This window comes from Anolis carolinensis, chromosome 1, assembly GCF_035594765.1.
Source record: "Anolis carolinensis isolate JA03-04 chromosome 1, rAnoCar3.1.pri, whole genome shotgun sequence".
In the NCBI taxonomy this organism is placed as follows: Eukaryota; Metazoa; Chordata; class Lepidosauria; order Squamata; family Dactyloidae; genus Anolis; species Anolis carolinensis.
The window spans coordinates 102,349,887-102,371,368 of record NC_085841.1 but is presented as its reverse complement, the minus strand read 5'-3'; the positions used below and the strand labels follow the sequence as shown (position 1 = coordinate 102,371,368).

The 21,482-nt window shown below is 44.0% G+C and overlaps 1 protein-coding gene across 1 annotated transcript in view; it reads right to left on the bottom strand.

Annotated features, from left to right (window-relative positions):
* The window catches only part of LOC134298835 (uncharacterized), a 483,127-nt gene that overhangs the window by 334,221 nt on the left and 127,424 nt on the right, over positions 1-21,482 (bottom strand). The window lies entirely within an intron of this gene.

Below are 21,482 nucleotides of genomic sequence, written 5' to 3'. Positions count from 1 at the left end.
GGTTCTCCTCTTCTCTTGTTTATTTATTTATTTATTTATTTATTTATTATTAACATTGAGGTGGAGAGGCCATCTGTCAGGGGTGCTTTGCTTGTGCTTTTGGTGCACAAAGGCAGAAGGGTGTTGGACTAAATGGCCCAAAGGGTCTCTTCCAACCCTCTTTATTATTATTATTATTATTATTATTATTATTATTAACATTGAGGTGAGGAGGCCATCTGTCAGGGGTGTTTGCTTGTGCTTTTGGTACACAAAGGCAGAAGGGGGTTGGACTAAATGGCCCAAAGGGTCTCTTCCAACCCTCTTTATTATTATTATTATTATTATTATTATTATTATTATTATTACACAGCAAACAAGATAGATATGCTGGATTTCATATCACAAAATCACAAGTCGAACACTTCCCAAGTGTCTAGGACTGTGTGATGTATTTTCGGATGATGCGCGCAGATCCCAGCAGGGTGGCCTTTTGCAGCTGTCAATGTCTATTGCTTCCAAATGCCGGCTGAGATCTTTTGGCACGGCACCCAATGTGCCCATCACCACCGGGACCACCTGCACTGGATTCTGCCATAGTCTTTGAAGTTCAATCTTGAGGTCCTGATTGTGGCTGAGTTTTTCCTGTTGTTTTTCGTCTATGCGACTGTCACCTGGGATGGCGACATCAATGATCCAAACCTTTTTCTTTTCCACAACTGTGATGTCTGGTGTGTTGTGTTGTTGTTGTTGTTGTTGTTGTTGTTGTTGTTATTATTATTATTATTATTGCTTGGTGGCCAACTATAGTCCGGCCCTCCAATGGTCTAAAGGATCGTGAACTGGCCCCCTGTTTAAAAAGTTTGGGGACCCCTGTTCCAGAGCATCGTTTGACCGGGAATCAACCTGGGAATTGACCATCGTGGCCAGAGTGGCTCGGAAAAGCAAAGTGTTCCCTTTCCCCTCGTGTTAAAAGATAACGTTCCAAGGCTCAAGGTGGATTCACACACGGTTGGTTAAACTCAGGACAGTAACATAGAGTGTCATCCCCATAGACGCCCTCCCATGCAGGAGTGTAGCGAAAATGCCAGAACATTGGACAAAAGCAGAAGCAACTGTGTTTCCACAGTTCTAAGATGCACTCCCCCCCCCCCATATCATAGAATCATAGAGTTGGAAGAGACCACATGGGCCATCTAGTCCAACCCTCTGCCATGCAAGACAAACACATTCAAAGCACCCCCACAGATGGCCATCCAGCTTCTGTTTCAAAGCTTCAAAGGAAGGAACTTCTACCACACCCCAAGGCAGAGAGTTCCACTGCTGAACAGCTCTCACAGTCAAGAAGTTCTTCCTAATGTTCAGGTAGAATCTCCTTTCCTGTCATTTGAACCCATTGCTCCGAGTACTAGTTTCCAGAGCAGCAGAAAACAAGTCTGCTCCCTTCGCCTTGTGACACCTTTTCACATATTTATACATGGCTATCATGTCTCCTCTCAACCTTCTCTTCTGCAAGCTAAACATACCCAGTTCTTTAAGACACTCCTCATAGAGCATGGTCTCCAGATCTTTAATAATTTTAGTTGCCCTCCTCTGGACACCTTCCAGCTTGCCAATATCTCTTTTAAACTGTGGTGCCCAGAATTGGACATAGTTTTCCAGGTGAGGTCTGACCAAAAAAAATAGAGGGGAACCTTGTCTTTCCTTGATCTACTAGACACTATACTCCTTTTGATGTAGCCCACAATCCCATTGGCATTTTAAGCTACTGAATCATATTGTTGGGTCATGTTTAATTTATTGTCCATGAAGACTCCAAGATCCTTTTCACATGGAGGCAGGTGTCACCCATCCTGTATCTTTGCATTTTATTTTTTCTGCCAAGTGTAGTATTCTACATTTGTCCTTGTTGAAATTCATTTTGTCAGTTTTGGCCCAGCTCTCTAATCAGGGCCATAGCCAGAAAAAAAATTCGGGGGTGGGGGTGGGGTGGGTTGAAAATTTGGGGGGGGGTTAACCCCTAGCACACACCCCTCCCCGCTACAAACCTGGCAATATCTGCTTGAGATAGTGCCTGGAGGGACTCTTAATGTTTTGTGTCTCATAGACTTAGCATGGGGATTTGGTTAACCAGTTAAAATTCATGAGTAAACCAGGGTTTTTTTATAACCTGAAAAGTTTGGGGGGGGGGCGGGTCGAACCCCTAAAACCGCCCCCTCGCTACAGGCCTGTCTCTAATCTATTAAGGCCATTTTGAATTCTGGAGTATTAGCTATCCCTCCTAATTTGATGTCAGCTGCAAACTTGATAAGCATTCCCTCTAAACCTTCGTCCAAGTCATTAATAAAGATGTTGAACAGTACAGACCCAAGAAAGAACCCTGCAGCACTCCGCTAGTCACTTCTTTCCAGGATGGAGGGGAACCATTGGTGAGCATCCTTTGGATTCAATTGCTTAACCGATTACAAATCCACCTCACAGTAGTAGTGTCTAGGCCACGTTTGACTAGTTGTTTCCAAGAATATCATATAAACATATCTAAAAACAGGTTGTGTCTTAGAATTGCAGATGTGCTCTTGCTCTCTCTTCCTCTAGCTTCGTATCTGTTGGTGGTACTGAAATTGGTATGCATCTTCCAATCAATAGAGTCTCAGAATCAATAAAATACAGTATTAAAAAATCCCCAACCCCAGCAGCAACAAACACAACAGTGCATGCCTGTAGCACATATAGATGACACCACACGATTTGAAGCATCATTGTAATTAGATAACAATGACAGTTCTGTCTGGAGCACATGTGCATGAGAAGGTTCAAAAAGTCAATCAACACAGAGTTTTAGCCTTGTATGTATATTAATACAGTACAGGTAAGTGGTCTGAGTACTGTCTATGATTCTGAAATCCAAGGTTCGAGTCTTTGCTTGGCCATTCCCTCTGAACACATCTTGCAATGACAGGTTTTTCTTAGGGTCATTATAAGTTGGAAACAACCTGAAGACACACAACACAATATTTAAAATGTTTTGTTGTTGCATTTAACTATTGGGATATTTTAATAAAACATAATACATTTCTAGTGAAAAATGATATTTCTGTGCAATATATATGATATACAGTAGAGTCTCACTTATCCAACATAAACGGGCTGGCAGAACGTTGGATAAGCGAATATGTTGGATAATAAGGAGAGATTAAGGAGAAGCCTATTAAACATCAAATTAGGTTATGATTTTACAAATTAAGCACCAAAACATCATGTTATACAACAAATTTGACAGAAAAAGTAGTTCAATATGCAGTAATGCCACATAGTAATTACTGTATTTATGAATTTAGCACCAAAATATCACGATATATTAAAAACATTGACTACAAAAATGCGCTGGATAATCCAAAACGTTAGATAAGTGAGTGTTGGATAAGTGAGACTCTACTGTAGTCATTTTTGTGTCGATTCCTCTGATGGTGTCATTTGGTGCAGTCCTTGTAAACTACAACCCATTGTGACCCTGCTGCTGCCAACACTTACATCAGACAGATTTATCACAACTCTTCTTCATCTCTTCAATGGGAGACTGCTTTTATTCTTTGCTAATTGGAAGTAATGTTTTACTTGGTAGTATTTTTATATATCTCTTGTATATGGAACTATGAAACACTGTTGTATCTAGACTGTTTTTAAAAGCTAAAGTGTTCATTTTTATTGCTGAGCTATTTTTATACCTTTTAAAGCCACACAATGGTAATAAACATCTCATAGATACACCTCAACCCCAAAGATGACTTCACTGTGTTTATGAAGTACAAAGGAACTGGGACCCTAGCAGAAACTAAATCCTGTCAGTTTTATTTTTTGTTAATGTTTTATTTTCAGGCTGTAATGCTTAGTTATCCTGTAACATTTATTGTGTTGTTTTTAATTGATATTTACCATTTTCAGCTCTTTTCTGGCAGGATTCTTTTGACGACATAGTTACTTCACTTGTTATTTTTCTAAGAATCTAGAAAGAAAATGGTTCTATCTTGTGTTTGTGCTTTCCGGTTTGGGACTTTATCATGCCAGTCTGTTGTCTTGCTCTAATCAGACTGTTGAAACCAATTGCATTACAGTGCTTCTTTGGCAATACATAGACCCACAATCCCTCTTCCACACCACCTCACTAACCCAGGCTTCCTACTCATTTATGTGTGCCTTTCAATTTTTCAATTTTTTTGTTGTAATTTTGAAATTACAGTAAAATAATAAAGATAGGAAAATAAAGTAAAAGTAACCTGTTTGGGAATAGTGAGATGAGAGGAGGAGATCACGTTCCACCACACCACATGATTGTCAAAATGTCAGAACTGCAACATAAGAGACCTATCACACCAGAGTCAGTATTGAAACAGCAGCGATATTGGGAACCATTGATGGGTTTTCCATCCATGAAAAGAGGTGCTCCACTAACAATTGACATGCAAAGCAGCAACAGGAGAGGCATGACATTGTGATAAGTACTACCCAAACATGCTATTATCCTGCTGTAATTGTGATTAAGCTTTGCCAGGGCACCCTTGGAGCACATTTGCTTTTGGAAATGAATTGCTCCCTCCCCTGTCTTACCCTGACTCATAAATCCTGCTGTTCTAGCAGTGAGGGGGAACCTTTTGCCTTAGAAATGCTTTGGACTGACATCCCCAGAAGCCCCAGGCAACTTGACCAGTGGCAAGGGATTGTGGTAGTTATAGCCTAACATTCCCCACTCTTGTATTATAAGATCATTAGCAACATCTGAAAAAATAGAAGGGGAAAGAGTTATTATTCAGTGCAGAACAAGAATGTGTGGCTTGCATATACTGTAGTAGTGAGGCGGGAGGTTAAAGAACCCCAGGAAATACCATATATGGGCAGAGATGGCGACGGCTAGCGACCCGGGTGCATAAACTCACAGAAACATGTGGTTTCTGGGAAATCATGTGCTTCTGAAGAAATGAAAGCTAAAGATAAACAAACTGTGCATGCGCACGCAGGCGCTCTGAGTGATTGTGAACACGGCACAGAAAGAGTGCGCCCAGGCCGCTGGTCAGCGCTGATTGGATGCAAGTCAAGCAGCGTCACAACTCTAAGCCAATGAATTTGCTTGTGGGCGGGCATAACCCGAACCCTGTAGTGTGTATAAATATTTACTCAGCCCGCCGCTGGGGGTTCTCCCTGGGAAAGCACCTATATTGTGCGAGGGGGAACCCTAGTGGCCACTTGCCAATAAACTGTTTTCTAGGAAATACTCCAGTTGTCCGTCTCCAATCCCTCCCACTGCGCTCGCAAGGACCGTAGCACAAAGGTTCCGCTACATTTTCTGGTGACCCCGATGTGATTTCCTGTAAGACGGGCCAGGGAGGTGGAGGCGGATCCTGTTGACGGGACGGCCCCGACTCGGCGGCGGGAGCTGGAGACAACCACCGTGAGACGAGGAAGGGGCCCCTGAACATTCTAAGACTGGCTGCGGTGTTTGTCTCTATTGCCAACGCTGACCGACAGAGGGAGCTGCAACACCAGCGAGGTTCCATAGAAACCAGCCAGGAGGGAAAAGGATCCAGGGAAAAGCCCAGGGGCGAAGGTTGGTCCGACGTCTACAGAAATCTGGCAAGTATAGTGGTTGAATGAGACACTAACTGAACACCGGCGCCGGGAGGGACACACAAAGGTTCCCAGGGAGGTAGAAAGGGGCTCTGTCTTGTGTTTCCTGACGCATGCCGTTGAGTGTCCGGGTGCCCAGGCCAAGGCAGTCCCCTCTATTAGGCAGGATGGGAGGGAAAAATTCAAAGAGCTCCACTCCCTTACAATGCATCTTAGATAATTTTGGCTCTTTTGCCACCCGAGCCGTAGCAGGCAATCCAAGGGACCTGAGAGATTATAGACTGAGGAATTTGTGTCAGGAAGAATGGCCAGAGTTTGGGTTAGGTTGGCAAGTAGAAGGGACGTGGGATCTGAAACTGATCCGAACAGTGGAAGAATATTGTGCTGTGAATCATCCGAACCAGTGGGTCTATATTGCTACCTGGGAACGGGTAGTTAGAGACGATCCAGGTTGGGTTCGACAGTGCAAGAATGGCAAATGTATGGTGGTGAAGAAGGAAGGGAAAAAGAAGGAAGTTTTCCAATCCAACGAGGAGGACTACCCAGACTTACAGTTGAGTGTACAGGCCAGACAACAGGAATTATTGCCGCCACCCTTGCCACCGCCCCCACCCCAGGGAACAGTTCCCGGTGCACCTACACTAGGAACGAGACCCCCACCCTACTCTCCAGAGTCAACCGAAGCGGCCAAGAAACACTATCCTAGCCTAGAAAAATATCAGGAGGAAACAAAGGAAAAGAAGAAGTCACAACGGATGCCCAGTGATGCTTCTCCGGCACAAACTCGGAGACATGGAGCTCCGGTGTGGCCTAGTGATTCACCGACCGGCCCGGCCCTCCAGATGCCTTTGAGAACGGTGCCTGTGATAAACAACAGGAATGAGATAGTTCAAGCATACCAGGTAGTGCCTTTCAGTAGTAGTGACATATTGAATTGGAAAAATAATACTCCACCTTATAGTGAAGAACCCCAAGCTATGGCTAGGCTATTGGAAGGGATTATGGCAACCCATAATCCCACCTGGCAAGATTGCAGACAATTGTTGAATATGTTGTTCACATCAGAAGAGAGAAGAGCAGTGTTGAATAATGGGGTAGCCATAGCCCAGGTTGGGGCCCCACAAGATGGTGATGCAGCCGAGTGGGGAGCACAGAGGTTTCCTGTGGAAATAGATCCCCAATGGGACACCGCAGAAGAAGGACATTTGCAGAGACTGAAAGGATTCCAGCGTATATTGGTAGAAGCGGTAAAGAGGGGCCCGCCGCGACCCGTCAACATTATAAAAATTCAGGGAGTGGTACAGGAAAAATCTGAGTCACCAACAGCCTTTTTGGAAAGGCTGGAGGCAGCATATAGAAAGTATAGCCCGTATAATTTGGAGGATGAAAACGGTAGGAGGGCGATTCAACAGTCTTTTATCAGTCAAGCGGCTCCTGACATCCGGAGAAAGATTCAAAAGCAACCAGGATTTCTAGGAAAGACTATGAATGAATTGTTGGCACTCGCAGATCAAGTTTATATGGCAAGGGACCAGGTAGAAGAAGAGAAGAAGGACAGGAAGAAGAAGCAGGAATACCAAGCATTAGTCACCATGATGGAACAGAGTGCAAGTGGACAGAGAGGAAGAGGAGGATATGCCAGAGGGGGACAAGGAGGAAGAAGAGGGCCCCCTCGGAGGTTAGGTCGAGACCAATGTGCTAAATGTAAGAAGTTTGGACACTGGAAAGGTGAATGCCCAGAAGGGAAAGAAGGAAGTCAGGAAGGACCGAGAGGAAGAGGAAGGCCTGAGAGAGGAAGAAACCCAGGAAGGGGAAGAGAACGTGGAAACTACGTACCTTTTCCTGCGAGAGAGATGATAGCTGCAGCAGCTGTGATGGAAGAAGAATAGAAAGATGTGGATGGAGGAGAGGAATGAGGAAGCCAGGCTCTTGTTTTGTTGGACCCCGGGGAGCCAATGGTCACACTTGAAATCGGGGACCAACAATTGGACTTTTTAGTGGACACAGGTGCCGAAAAATCAGTAGTAAATACAAAAATTAGTCCACCAACTCGGGAAACTACGAAAGTAATAGGGTTGTCTGGGAAGACCCAGAAGTGCCCCTTCCTCAAGGAACGCACCTGCAATCTGGCCGGACATCAGGTCAAGCATAAGATGTTATATCTTCCAGACTGCCCAGTCCCTTTGTTGGGAAGGGACATTTTATCAAAATTACAAGCACAACTCCAGTTCATGAAGAATGGACAAATGGAAATATCATTTCCTATGGAAGAGGAATGGAGACTGTTTCAAGTTAGGATTTTTACTGAAGAAATACAGTGGCCATGGCATGAGACTCTTTTAGTATGGGCAGAAGATAATCCTCCAGGATTAGCTAAATATGTTCCACCGGTGGTGGTGGAAGTGAAAAGAGGAATGGGACCCATATGTAAGCCACAGTATCCCGTCAGTCGAGAGGCGGTGCAGGGGATCAGAAAGCATCTAGAGCGACTTCTGCAGCATGGGATATTGGTACCATGCAGTTCCCCGTGGAACACGCCCCTGCTCCCAGTCAAGAAACCTGGAGGACAAGGAGAATATCGCCCAGTTCAAGATTTGCGGGCTGTAAATCAAGTCACCGTTCCCCTAACCCCAGTAGTGCCTAATCCAGGGGTCCCCAAACTAAGGCCCGGGGGCCAGATGCGGCCCTCCAAGGTCTTTACCAGGCCCCCGCCCTCAGTTTTACAATATAATATTTTTGTATTAGTTTTAATAATATAATATTGTATATACATATAATATTGATAATAATACTATGTTATACAATATAAGACTAATAATAATACCATATAATAATATTAATTATATGTTATATATTACATAACATATAATAGTATAGTGATATAGTTCAATATAGAATTATATAATGCTAATATTGTGCTATGCTAATAATATAATATATTGTATGTACATATACCTGCTCTGAGTCCCCTTCGGGATGAGAAGAGTGGGAAGGGTGGGATATAAATGTAGTAAATAAATGCAGTAAATAAATAATTAATTTTAGACTTGGGACTGGCCAAAGTTTGAAATGACTTGAAGGCACACAACAACAACAATCTTAATTAACTTGACTATTTCATTGGCCAGTAGCAGGCCCACACTTTCTATTGAAATCCTTTATGTTGGTTAAAATTGTTTTCATTTTTAAATATTGTATTGTTCTTTCGTTGTTGTTGTTGTTGTTGTTTCACTACAAATAAGACATGTGCAGTATGCATAGGAATTTGTTTTTTTTTTTTTCAAATGATAATTCAGCCCCACAACAGTCTGAAGGATTGTGGACCGGCCCTCTGCTTCAAAAGTTTGAGGACCCCTGGCCTAATCCATACATCATGATGAGTCTAGTACCAGCATTTGCCAAATGGTTTACTGTATTGGATTTAAAGGATGCATTCTTTTGCATTCGATTGGCCCCTGTATCCCAACCGATCTTTGCTTTCCAATGGGAATCTCAGCAGTCAGGGCAAAGGACCCAGTATGTTTGGACATGCCTTCCTCAGGGGTTCCGGGACAGCCCGACCATTTTTGGTCAAGCCCTGGCCAAAGACTTACAGGATTTTGTAATACCTAAAGAAGAGGGAATTTGGCTTCAGTACGTAGATGACCTGCTTGTCGCTTGCCGGACACTAGAGGGCAGTAGAGAGCATACTTTGAGGTTACTCAAGGAATTAGAAGAGAAGGGTTACAAAGTATCAAGGAAAAAGGCCCAGTTGTGCTGTCCCACAGTGAAATATTTGGGGTTCCATCTGACCGAAGGAAAGAAGATGTTAGGAGCTGAAAGAAAGGAAGTTGTTTGCGCCATCTCCACTCCCAGTACCCGGCGACAGGTGCGGGAATTTTTGGGATCAGCAGGATATTGCAGACAGTGGATCCCCAACTACGCCGTGTTGGCTAAGCCGCTGTACCAGGCTACGAGAGGTGGAAGAGAAGATCTGTTTGAGTGGACAGAAGAATGTCAACAGGCGTTTAAGGCATTAAAAGAAGCATTGATGTCATCTCCAGCATTAGGACTGCCCGATTTGGAAAAACCATTCACTCTGTTCGCTGCAGAGCGGGAAGGAACAGCGGTTGGAGTATTGACCCAACCACTAGGTTCATGGCAAAGGCCGATTGCCTACTTGTCAAAGCAATTGGACACAGTGGCTCGTGGATTGCCACCTTGCCTGAGGGCTGTGGCAGCATCAGTAGATTTAATCAAAGAAGCAAATAAATTGACCCTAGGACAGCCACTGACAGTTAAGGTGCCCCATAGCGTTAAGGCACTGTTAGACACTAAGGGACCGCGCTGGCTCACAAGTGAGAGGTTAATGAAATACGAGGGATTGTTGTGTGACAACCCACTGGTGACCCTGGAGACTTGCTCCACTCTGAATCCGGCCACCTTGCTCCCGACTCCAGGAGACACCACGATCCATCAGTGTGCCCAGGTGATGGACGAGGTATTCTCCAGTCGACCGGATTTGAAGGATGTGCCACTGACTAAGGTGGACGACACTCTGTTCACAGATGGAAGCTCCTTTATGGAAAATAACCAAAGACACTCAGGTTATGCGGTTGTCCGGTGGGGGGGAGAGACGGTGGAAGCAGGGTCACTGCCCCCGGGGACTTCTGCCCAGAAGGCCGAATTGATTGCCCTGACCCGAGCGTTGGAATTGTCAAGCGGAAAGCGGGTTAACGTCTACACAGACTCAAAATATGCCTTCACTACCCTCCACGCACACGGAGCACTGTACAAGGAGCGCGGGCTCCTCACGTCTGGAGGAAAGTGCGTGAAACATGCCGGAGAGATTGTGGATCTCCTGGAGGCGGTTTGGAAGCCAAGGCAGGTGGCTGTGATGCATTGTAAAGGGCACCAACGTGGAGACGATCCCGTAGTGCAAGGAAATAGGCAGGCTGATCTGGCAGCCAAAGAGGCAGCTAGGCTGCCCTATATTGAACATCAGGTAATGGCCCTACAGGTAGAATTAACTGAACATAACGTTACATATACACCAGAGGAAGAAGAATGGGCCTTAAAGGAGAAGGGTCAGTGGTCAGGAGAACTCATAGTGATGCCAGACGCCCGTGTCTACGTCCCTAAGGACTTGGCATGGCACTTAGTCCAACACATGCACCAAAACACACATTTAGGAAAAATGGCATTGGCAAATCTGCTAGGACGACAGTTGTATATCGACGGATTACATAGCCTAACGGCAGCAGCAGCCCGAAGATGCTGGACATGTATAAAAAATAACCCCAGAGAAGGACCCCATAAGCCACCAGGAGTCCAACATGTGGGTGGGGTACCCTTTGAAGCTTTAGTCACTGACTTTACAGAAATGCCCCCATACAAAGGATACAAATATTTACTGGTGTTCGTGGACACATACACAGGATGGGTGGAGGCTTACCCTACAAGGACTGAGAAGGCTGTGGAGGTTTCAAGAGCTCTAATGAAAGATGTTATTCCCAGATTTGGCATACCCTTAGAAATTGGATCAGATAATGGCCCCGCATATATTCAACAGGCCGTGCAAGGATTATGTAGAATTTTGGGCATAAAATGGAAGTTACATTGTGCATATAGACCCCAATCTTCTGGAAAAGTGGAAAGAATGAATAGGACATTAAAGGCTCAGCTTGGGAAACTTTGCCAGGAGACAGGATTGCCGTGGACGGTGGTTTTGCCCATGGCATTATTAGGAATCAGATGTACACCACACAAACGGACAGGACTCTCCCCTTTTGAAAGACTCTATGGACGACCCCCTTTGAACTTGAAGGGAGCCTTAGAGACAGGAGCTGAGCAACACCTCATAGGAGAGAAACAGACATTGGCCCAGGTTCAGGCTTTGGGCAGACAAATGCAGCAGTTAGAAAAATACATTTCTGAATTGAACCCACCATTCCCTACCACACCTCTACATTGTTTTTCACCAGGTGACGAGGTTCTGGTCAAGGATTGGAAGATTGAGCCATTGGGACCCAAGTGGCGAGGACCCTATGTTGTGCTCCTCTCTACCCCCACTGCAGTGAAGGTGAAGGAGATTAAGCCGTGGATACATTACACCCGTGTAAAACTAGCACCTGAGGAGTGGCGGACGGAGCGAGTTCCTGGTGAGGACCTGAGACTCAGGATCATCCGGCAACTCCCTAAGGGGTCAACAAGGCCATGAAGCTGATCCCTTCGGGTGCAACGGAGCGTCGGTGGTCAAGTATGTCGCAGCATGGCCCAACAAAGGCGCTCTCCGGGAGATGGTGGCTAGACATTTTGAGAGGAAAAAGTGGGAGACAAGTTATGAGGAGGGGAGGAAAGCGTACTGTGTTTGGTATATTATTTGTGCTGAGTTTTATTCTCTCTTTTGGAAAAAGAGCACATGGGAATTGGATAAAAGAACATGCCAATTATATGTTTGAGCAGCACGGGAAAGAGGTAGCATTAATATATGAACACCCCCTCACCATAGGAGATTTTTCATTTCTTCCCGATTTAATTGATGAACCACAGATTGTTTTAGAGGGACTAGTAAAGGTCCAGAATGCGTGGCCACCCACTCTATTTTCAAGTATATCCCGGAAGTTAAACTCCACCCGATTCCGGCGTTTCAGATATCATGCCTCCACAAGAGGCCTGTGCTTCTGCCATGGGGGGCCGGAGGTTGATAATTCCATGTGGAAACATTGGGGACCCAGACAGGCATTCTTTTCCCGGTTAGGAAATTACTCCTATTGCCGGGACCATTTCTATCTACATGGTCTGTATAACAGATCATATGCCTTCCCTAATCTAGCTGATACCGAGTGGACATGTATGTACCCCGAATATCTTCCCCCAGAACCTATTCACCCTGATGACATGTTCAAAACTGACAATTCTACTGATGGTAAGATGGGATATCTTCCTTATCGTAGTTGGGGGACTGGTCAGGTACTACTGCCTTCATGGTTAATCAGAGACCCCAACTTGTGGTTCTTTTTTGATAAGTGGGCAACAAACTATCACCCAGGAGGCTATCAATGTGTTGGAATAGGATACTTAACTTTCCCCGTTAGAGTTTATCAAAAAACACAACTTAGACGTAAGCGAGACATAATCCAAACCGATCCTCTGGGACCAGAATGTATAGATGAAGTAATTATTAATAAGGCTTTGTCAGGCTCAGAAGCTTCTCGTGTAGGAGGAGGCTTGGTCACTGGCTTATTGACCCTGGGTGCCTACCCAGGGATTGTAGCCCAGGCTAATCGTAGAAGTGTTCTAGGCCTGACTTGCCGTCTTGAAAAGTCCATAAATGCCACTGGTAAAATTTTCTGGGAAATCCAGTCTGAAGTAGAAGAAATCAGCCAGATGGCCCTACAGCATAAGCTGGCCCTTGACTACCTACTGGCGGCCAGGGGGGGTTTATGCGCCATGGTTAGAGGGCGTTGTGTGGTGAAATTTCATAACTTGAATAGTACTATTGAAGATGACATCGAGTCATTGCAAAAGTTAATTTACAATAATGTCCAGGAGGTAGAAGGTTGGTCTCCCTTCTCCTGGGTGACTAGCTAGTTACCCTCAGTAGAATGGTTAAAGGACATATTGTTGGTAGGGATTTTAGGATTGTTCATTGTTCTCATAGTTATGTGCTGCACTCCAATAATGATGCAAATGTGTACTAGGTGTGTCACACAATCTTTACCTGGAGAAAAGATAGCCATACTCCAAGCCAAGCGGGATTGGATGGAACCATAATGCTTTGCTTCAGCTTTTGTACACGCGCTTCGCAAAAAGAAAATGGGGGAGTGAGGCGGGAGGTTAAAGAACCCCAGGAAATACCATATATGGGCAGAGATGGCGACGGCTAGCGACCCGGGTGCATAAACTCACAGAAACATGTGGTTTCTGGGAAATCATGTGTTTCTGAAGAAATGAAAGCTAAAGATAAACAAACTGCGCTTGCGCACGCAGGCGCTCTGAATGATTGTGAACACGGCACAGAAAGAGTGCGCCCGGGCCGCTGGTCAGCGCTGATTGGATGCAAGTCAAGCAGCGTCACAACTCTAAGCCAATGAATTTGCTTGTGGGCGGGCATAACCCGAACCCTGTAGTGTGTATAAATATTTACTCAGCCCGCCGCTGGGGGTTCTCCCTGGGAAAGCACCTATATTGTGCGAGGGGGAACCCTAGTGGCCACTTGCCAATAAACTGTTTTCTAGGAAATACTCCAGTTGTCCGTCTCCAATCCCTCCCACTGCGCTCGCAAGGACCGTAGCACAAAGGTTCCGCTACAGTAGCTCCCTTATCCAGGATAGCCAATGGTGAGGAAAGCTGGGGGTTGTAGTCCAAGAACATTATAGGTGGCAAGATTCCCAACCTCGAGACTGACCAATAATCTGGCTACAATGCTACAGGCAGGGCACCTGAGGAGGACCGTATGGATAAGGAGAAGCATGCAGGAATTCATCCGAGTTATGGTAGGCTGATAGCAGCTGAGATATTTGTCTTAAAACAAAAGTGATGCAGTGCTTGCTTGACTCCAATGTGATTTACTGATATTCTAATCTGCTTTTTAATTAAAATCTATGTTTAAGGCAGGTGATTGAAAATTACAAATAAATGATAAATAAGGCATTAAAAACAGTCAAAATGCACATAGATACAATGATCAGCATTTTATATGCAGTAGTGAGAAAGAGAAATAGCACTTGTGGATTAAACCTTATTTAGAAGCACATCATCTTAAATGCCAAAAAGCCCACCTATACTTTTTTTATTTGTTTGCCAATGGAAAGATGGTAAGCGATGAAGCTAGTTTGGCTGTCCAGTTTCAAAGCCTGGGAACAACTACTGAGAACCTTCTAGCTTCTCAGAAGTGCACCTGCACTGTAGAATGAATGTAGTTTGAGACCACTTTAACTGCCATGGCTCAATGCTATGGGATCCTGAGATTTGCACTTCTGTGAGGCAGTAGCACCCATTGACAGAGAAGGCTAAAGACCTTATAAAACTACAATTCCCATGATTCCATAGCATTGAGCCATGGCATGTAAAATGGTGTCAAATTGCATTAATTCTACAATGTATATGTACTCTTTGTCTACAAATGTGTTTCTAATAATAGCAATACAGAGAAGGCCCTTTCCTGTGGATCTCAAAAGTCCCATTTGGTTTAATGGTGCTATTCTATTATTCAGACGGAAGCCAAAATGGGGCATTAGACAAAGAAGGATAATCCATTTGGGGGGGGGGGGGGGGTTGAAAGAGTAAAACCATTTCCCCTTGTTTTCCTGTTCTCACCCCCCCCCCCCCCCCACACACACACACAAAATGTCCCCATCGTGGAAACACTGTCATTTATGATATGGGAAATGGGAAGGGAACATAACAGGAAACTAGGGGGAAATGGTTTTCCTCCTTCAAACACCCCCCCCCCCCTCAAATGGACTATCCTTCTCTGTCTAGCAGCCCCTTTGGCCCTACCAAATAATGGAACAGTTCCAAGATTTATACGATCTGAAGAACAGACAGCCAGGATTGGTGGTTATACTGAATCTATTGCATAAGTATTAGGCTATGAACTATCTCAACCACACTGATTAGTAAATATATGAAAAGCAATGAAATTTTACAGTGTGGACCACATCTTCAATTTGTCGACTAGAAGTATTTCAGACTGCACCTCAATCAATCAATCTTTATTACGGTCCAAAGACCTAATTTGTTCAAAGGAGAAAGTGCATAGCAGATTCATAAAACGAAAACACCACTTAAAATCAGGATGATGCTAGATGCATATGAACATGGGTAAAACACTGCAAATGTATACAGGAAGTTATCTTATCCTGCACCTGATAATAAGATCCATAGAATAGAAAATTACTTATTTTCTGTGTGTGTGTATATATATATATATTGTGCTCTAAGTTTCCACAATGAATACTTTCGGCTTTTTCAGTCTCCAGTAACAGAAAGAACTGCAATTAAAGTTAAACCACTTTGCCTAATTTACATTCTTGGAAAACGACTGTATATGGGTAGCTACTAATTTGGAACAGTTTTTCTGGCCAGCTGTTCTTTGGGCTTCAGTGAAAGTGCTCAAAAGTATTTGCAGCCTAGATTTTGCAAAACTGTAGGATGAAAGAAAGTTGTACTGCAGATGTATTTTTAAAATGTTTTTTCTTGATGATGTCAGACCAAATTCTAAAAGGCAGCAATCTTGTTCATGTTTAGTCACGTTCTTCCCCCATATATATGCAAAAAGCTCCAACTGTAATGAGCATACGTTATTCCAAAGAGTGGCCCAGACCATGGGTAGGAGCAAGTGGAGAGAAAGTGAGAAGGCACCAGGGAAACAGATCACATTTCAGGAGAAATATATATTACAATGGGACAATCTAAGTGTGTGTGCTCCAAAATAAATCCTACACTGTTCATGGCGATGTTTTATAGGAATGTTTGGAGAGCAAGTTCAACCGTTTGTTTGGGTTTATGCCCAAGTTAAGTGGGTACTCAGCCCTTGTTGCACAGTTTGCCTTTCTTATACTTCAAAAGCTCTTAAGAATCTTGTGCTTAGTGGGAACTAATGTAGAGCAGCTATGATTAACTGAAGACTGGAAGACACCACCTTACATATCAGGCTTTTGAGAACCATGTTCCCAATTGGCATTATATTCTTAAATGGCAGAGGAGTAGGGCTGGATGCTGGCTTTGGTGTGTCTACCTGCCCAGACTGGAACTAAATAGGACAGATGAGACAGTTCTTATATTTCTAAGGGTGCAATATCACACATTTGTCATTTGGCATAATTTCCATCGGCCCCTTTCAGGGACTGACTGATAATGTGCACATATTGAGTGTGATGTATATATACTGAGCTAGTGTAGAGTAATGGTTTGAATGTTGGGCTATTACTCTGGAAACTAGGGTTAAAATTATTGTTTGGCCATGGAAACCCATTGCATGAGCTTAGCAAATCATATTCTCTTAGTCTAAGAAGAAGGCAAAGGCAAATGTCCTCTGAACTAATCTCGCCAAGAAAACTCTGACTAGTTTGCTTTATTGATGCTATAAATTGGACTGCAGGACTTGTCCTCGACTGCAAGAGGTTGGGATCTGGAGGTTTAGATCAGGAATAACTTGGATCTTCCTCAGCCCCATCCCTTCTATGTTCCTTTTGGTGTTGTGTCCACAGGCTGCCCTATTATATGTCTGAGATCATTCCATCAGAGAAGGGTTCTGCTAGAACAGTGGTTCTTAACCTGTGGGTCCCCAGGTGTTTTGGCCTACAACTCCCAGAAATCCCGGTCAGTTTACCCATTGTTGGGATTTCTGGGAGCTGAAGGCCAAAACATCTGGGGACCCAAAGGTTGGGAACCACTGTGCTAGGAAAAAAAAGAGATTTTCTGCTCATCAAAGAGACTTGTATTAATTGGCACACCTTTTAGTTAAGATTGCACTAAAACTCTCATTGTTCTGCAGTTAAGATGGGAATTATGAGTATCTCCAGGCCTTGCTGTCCATGTAGACCAGTGGTTCTCAACCTTTGGATCTCCAGATGTCTTGGCCTTCAACTCCCAGAAATCCTAATAGTTTTTAAACTGGCTGGGATTTCTGGGAGTTGTAGGCCAAAATACCTGGGGACCCACAGGTTGAGAACCACTGCTGTAGACTTTGTCAGATGATAAATGATGGGAGATGTAGTCCAGTGACATTTTGAGGAACACATGATTCCCAGTTTGGTGCAGTACAATTGTCCTAGAAATCTGCCAATGGATCTCAACTATCTGCTACCATTGCTTACAAAAGGAAAAGATGCAGGAGCTGCTATCTTTTCTGTCTGGCCATGAAACAAAGTTTGTGTACAGTCAGAGCCGGCCCTAGGTATTTTTCAAGTGTAGGCGAACAGAATTTTGGCGCCCCCCCAAACCAATCACTGAAAAATAAAAGCGTTGGATAAGCGAAAATGTTGGATAATAAGGAAGTATAAAGGAAAAGCCTATAAAACATCAAATTACATTATGATTTTAAAAATTAAGCACCAAAACATCATGTTTTACAACAAATCAATAGAAAAAGCAGTTCAATACATGGTAATGTTATGTAGGAATTACTATATTTGCAAATTTAGCACTAAACATTGAACAGGGATATAGGGCAGTGTGGACTTAGATAACCCAGATAGCCCTCAGTATTTTAAAAAAAAAAAACCCTAAAATCAGGACAATAAATAAAGAACAACACTCTGAAAACAGAAGAAATCCAGACAGTAAACAATCAGGGACAGCTAACTCCTCCCAAAAAAAGATTCTCCCAGGCAAGAAGAAGCCAGGCCTTGAAGCCACAGGGCCATTAAATGCTAATCAAGGTGATTAATTACAACATTCACACCTGCTTCAAAGAAAAGTTCTTTCTCCCACCCTGGACCTTCTACAGATATATAAACCCCACATACCTAGCTTCCAAGTTCCTACAGACCTCACAATCTCTGAAGGCCCCAAAGGTGGGCTTGCGTGGTGCGAAGGTGGGTCTGCGCTGGCCGGAAGGCCCAGCGCGGCCGCTGGAAGGCCCGAAAGAGAAGGAGGTGGAGAGTGGTGCCCTCCTCCCAGGACGATGGTGCCCCCGGGACGATGGCACCACAGGCAAATGCCTATTTCGCCTTATGGTTGGACCTCCTCTGTGTACAGTGAACCATCAGAAAGCAAATGTGTCACTATCTCAGCCACCCAGTGGATAATTTTAGATTGTGGAGTATTTCAGAATTTCAAATAAGGGATGCTCAGCCTTTAATGCGTGCATTCACAGTATTGCATAGGTTTACGTTTTCTCTCTCAGAGGACGACGGAAACCACGAACATCTTGAAGTATGATATTATTAGGCATGCTGTGGCGACCTCCAGGTTTCACTATCACAGTATTCGTAATGTGGAGATGCACTTGGAAAGTATTCAGTAGTCACAAATGCACCGGAATGCTTCTCTGAACCTCCTGACAGGAATATCCTGTTGCTTCAAAAGCTGCTCTGCAATTCATCAATTTCTTAGCCCTGTGTTATCTGAGCAAAATGCTGTTCTGAATAGTCTGGGTCCAGCATATTCCATACAAAAGTTAAATTGATTGGCTTGCTTTATTTTACCTGTTTAATTAAAATAATTATATCTTGCCCTCTTTCTAAGTATTTCATTTCAACATATAAAAATGCAACACAATAAATTAAATACAGTGTAAATAATAATATGAATTCTAAAGGCTTAAAAATTTAACAAGTTTAAAGAATACAGATTAAAACCAGTTAGAATAGATAATGACTTGTATTCACAATTCCTGGACTTTATGTGGATGCACAAAACCATTGTTAATAGTGGTTTCTGGCCCATGAATACCAGAGAGTCACACTAGATGGCCTAAGAAGAGTAGATATATTTTGTTGGATTTGGATAAATGAAACTATGGACACTGGTACAGACACGGGAGATTGTATGTACTTTAACACGAATCAAAACTATGATCTGTATGAAGCCATCTAGATCTGAGGGCCCTTCCACACAGCCATATAACCCAGAATATCAAGGCAAAAAAATCCCACAATATCTACTTTAACTGGGTTATCTGAGTACACAGTGTCATATATTCCTGTTTAATGCAGATAATGGGATTTTATTCAGCTGTGTGGAAGGGGACTGAATAAAGCCAGTTAGGCCTCAAAGGCTTTTGTAAACAACACAATCAACCAAATAAATGTGGTGGTGTAGCGGAACCTTTGTGCTACGGTCCTTGTTGAGCGCAGTGGAGGGATTGGAGACGGACAACTGGAGTATTTCCAAGAAAGCAGTTTTATTTGGCAAGTGGCCACTAGGGTTCCCCCTCGCACAAAATAAGTGCTTTCCCAGGGAGAACCCCCAGCGGCGGGCTGAGTAAATATTTATACACACTACAGGGTTCGGGTTATGCCCGCCCACAAGCAAATTCATTGGCTTAGAGTTGTGACGCTGCTTGACTTGCATCCAATCAGCGCTGACCAGCGGCCCGGGCGCACTCTTTCTGTGCCGTGTTCACAATCATTCAGAGCGCCTGCGTGCGCATGCGCAGTTTGTTTATCTTTAGCTTTCATTTCTTCAGAAACACATGATTTCCCAGAAACCACATGTTTCTGTGAGCTTATGCACCCGGGTCGCTAGCCGTCGCCATCTCTGCCCATATATGGTATTTCCTGGGGTTCTTTAACCTCCCGCCTCACTCCCCCATTTTCTTTTTGCGAAGCGCGTGTACAAAAGCTGAAGCAAAGCATTATGGTTCCATCCAATCCCGCTTGGCTTGGAGTATGGCTATCTTTTTTCCAGGTAAAGATTGTGTGACACACCTAGTACACATTTGCATCATTATTGGAGTGCAGCACATAACTATGAGAACAATGAACAATCCTAAAATCCCTACCAACAATATGTCCTTCAACCATTCTACTGAGGGTAACCAGCTAGTCACCCAGGAGAAGGGAGACCAACCTTCTACTTCATGGACATTATTGTAAATTAACTTTTGTAATGACTCGATGTCATCTTCAATAGTACTATTCAAGTTATGAAATTTCACTACACAACGCCCTCTAACCATGGCGCATAAACCCCCCCTGGCCGCCAGTAGGTAGTCAAGGGCCAGCTTATGCTGTAGGGCCATCTGGCTGATTTCTTCTACTTCAGACTGGATTTCCCAGAAAATTTTACCAGTGGCATTTATGGACTTTTCAAGACGGCAAGTCAGGCCTAGAACACTTCTACGATTAGCCTGGGCTACAATCCCTGGGTAGGCACCCAGGGTCAATAAGCCAGTGACCAAGCCTCCTCCTACACGAGAAGCTTCTGAGCCTGACAAAGCCTTATTAATAATTACTTCATCTATACATTCTGGTCCCAGAGGATCGGTTTGGATTATGTCTCGCTTACGTCTAAGTTGTGTTTTTTGATAAACTCTAACGGGGAAAGTTAAGTATCCTATTCCAACACATTGATAGCCTCCTGGGTGATAGTTTGTTGCCCACTTATCAAAAAAGAACCACAAGTTGGGGTCTCTGATTAACCATGAAGGCGGCGTATCAGGCAGGGTCCTAACGGGCCGTAGTACCTGACCAGTCCCCCAACTACGATAAGGAAGATATCCCATCTTACCATCAGTAGAATTGTCAGTTTTGAACATGTCATCAGGGTGAATAGGTTCTGGGGGAAGATATTCGGGGTACATACATGTCCACTCGGTATCAGCTAGATTAGGGAAGGCATATGATCTGTTATACAGACCATGTAGATAGAAACGGTCCCGGCAATAGGAGTAATTTCCTAACCGGGAAAAGAATGCCTGTCTGGGTCCCCAATGTTTCCACATGGAATTATCAACCTCCGGCCCCCCATGGCAGAAGCACAGGCCTCTTGTGGAGGCATGATATCTGAAACGCCGGAATCGGGTGGAGTTTAACTTCCGGGATATACTTGAAAATAGAGTGGGTGGCCACGCATTCTGGACCTTTACTAGTCCCTCTAAAACAATCTGTGGTTCATCAATTAAATCGGGAAGAAATGAAAAATCTCCTATGGTGAGGGGGTGTTCATATATTAATGCTACCTCTTTCCCGTGCTGCTCAAACATATAATTGGCATGTTCTTTTATCCAATTCCCATGTGCTCTTTTTCCAAAAGAGAGAATAAAACTCAGCACAAATAATATACCAAACACAGTACGCTTTCCTCCCCTCCTCATAACTTGTCTCCCACTTTTTCCTCTCAAAATGTCTAGCCACCATCTCCCGGAGAGCGCCTTTGTTGGGCCATGCTGCGACATACTTGACCACCGACGCTCCGTTGCACCCGAAGGGATCAGCTTCATGGCCTTGTTG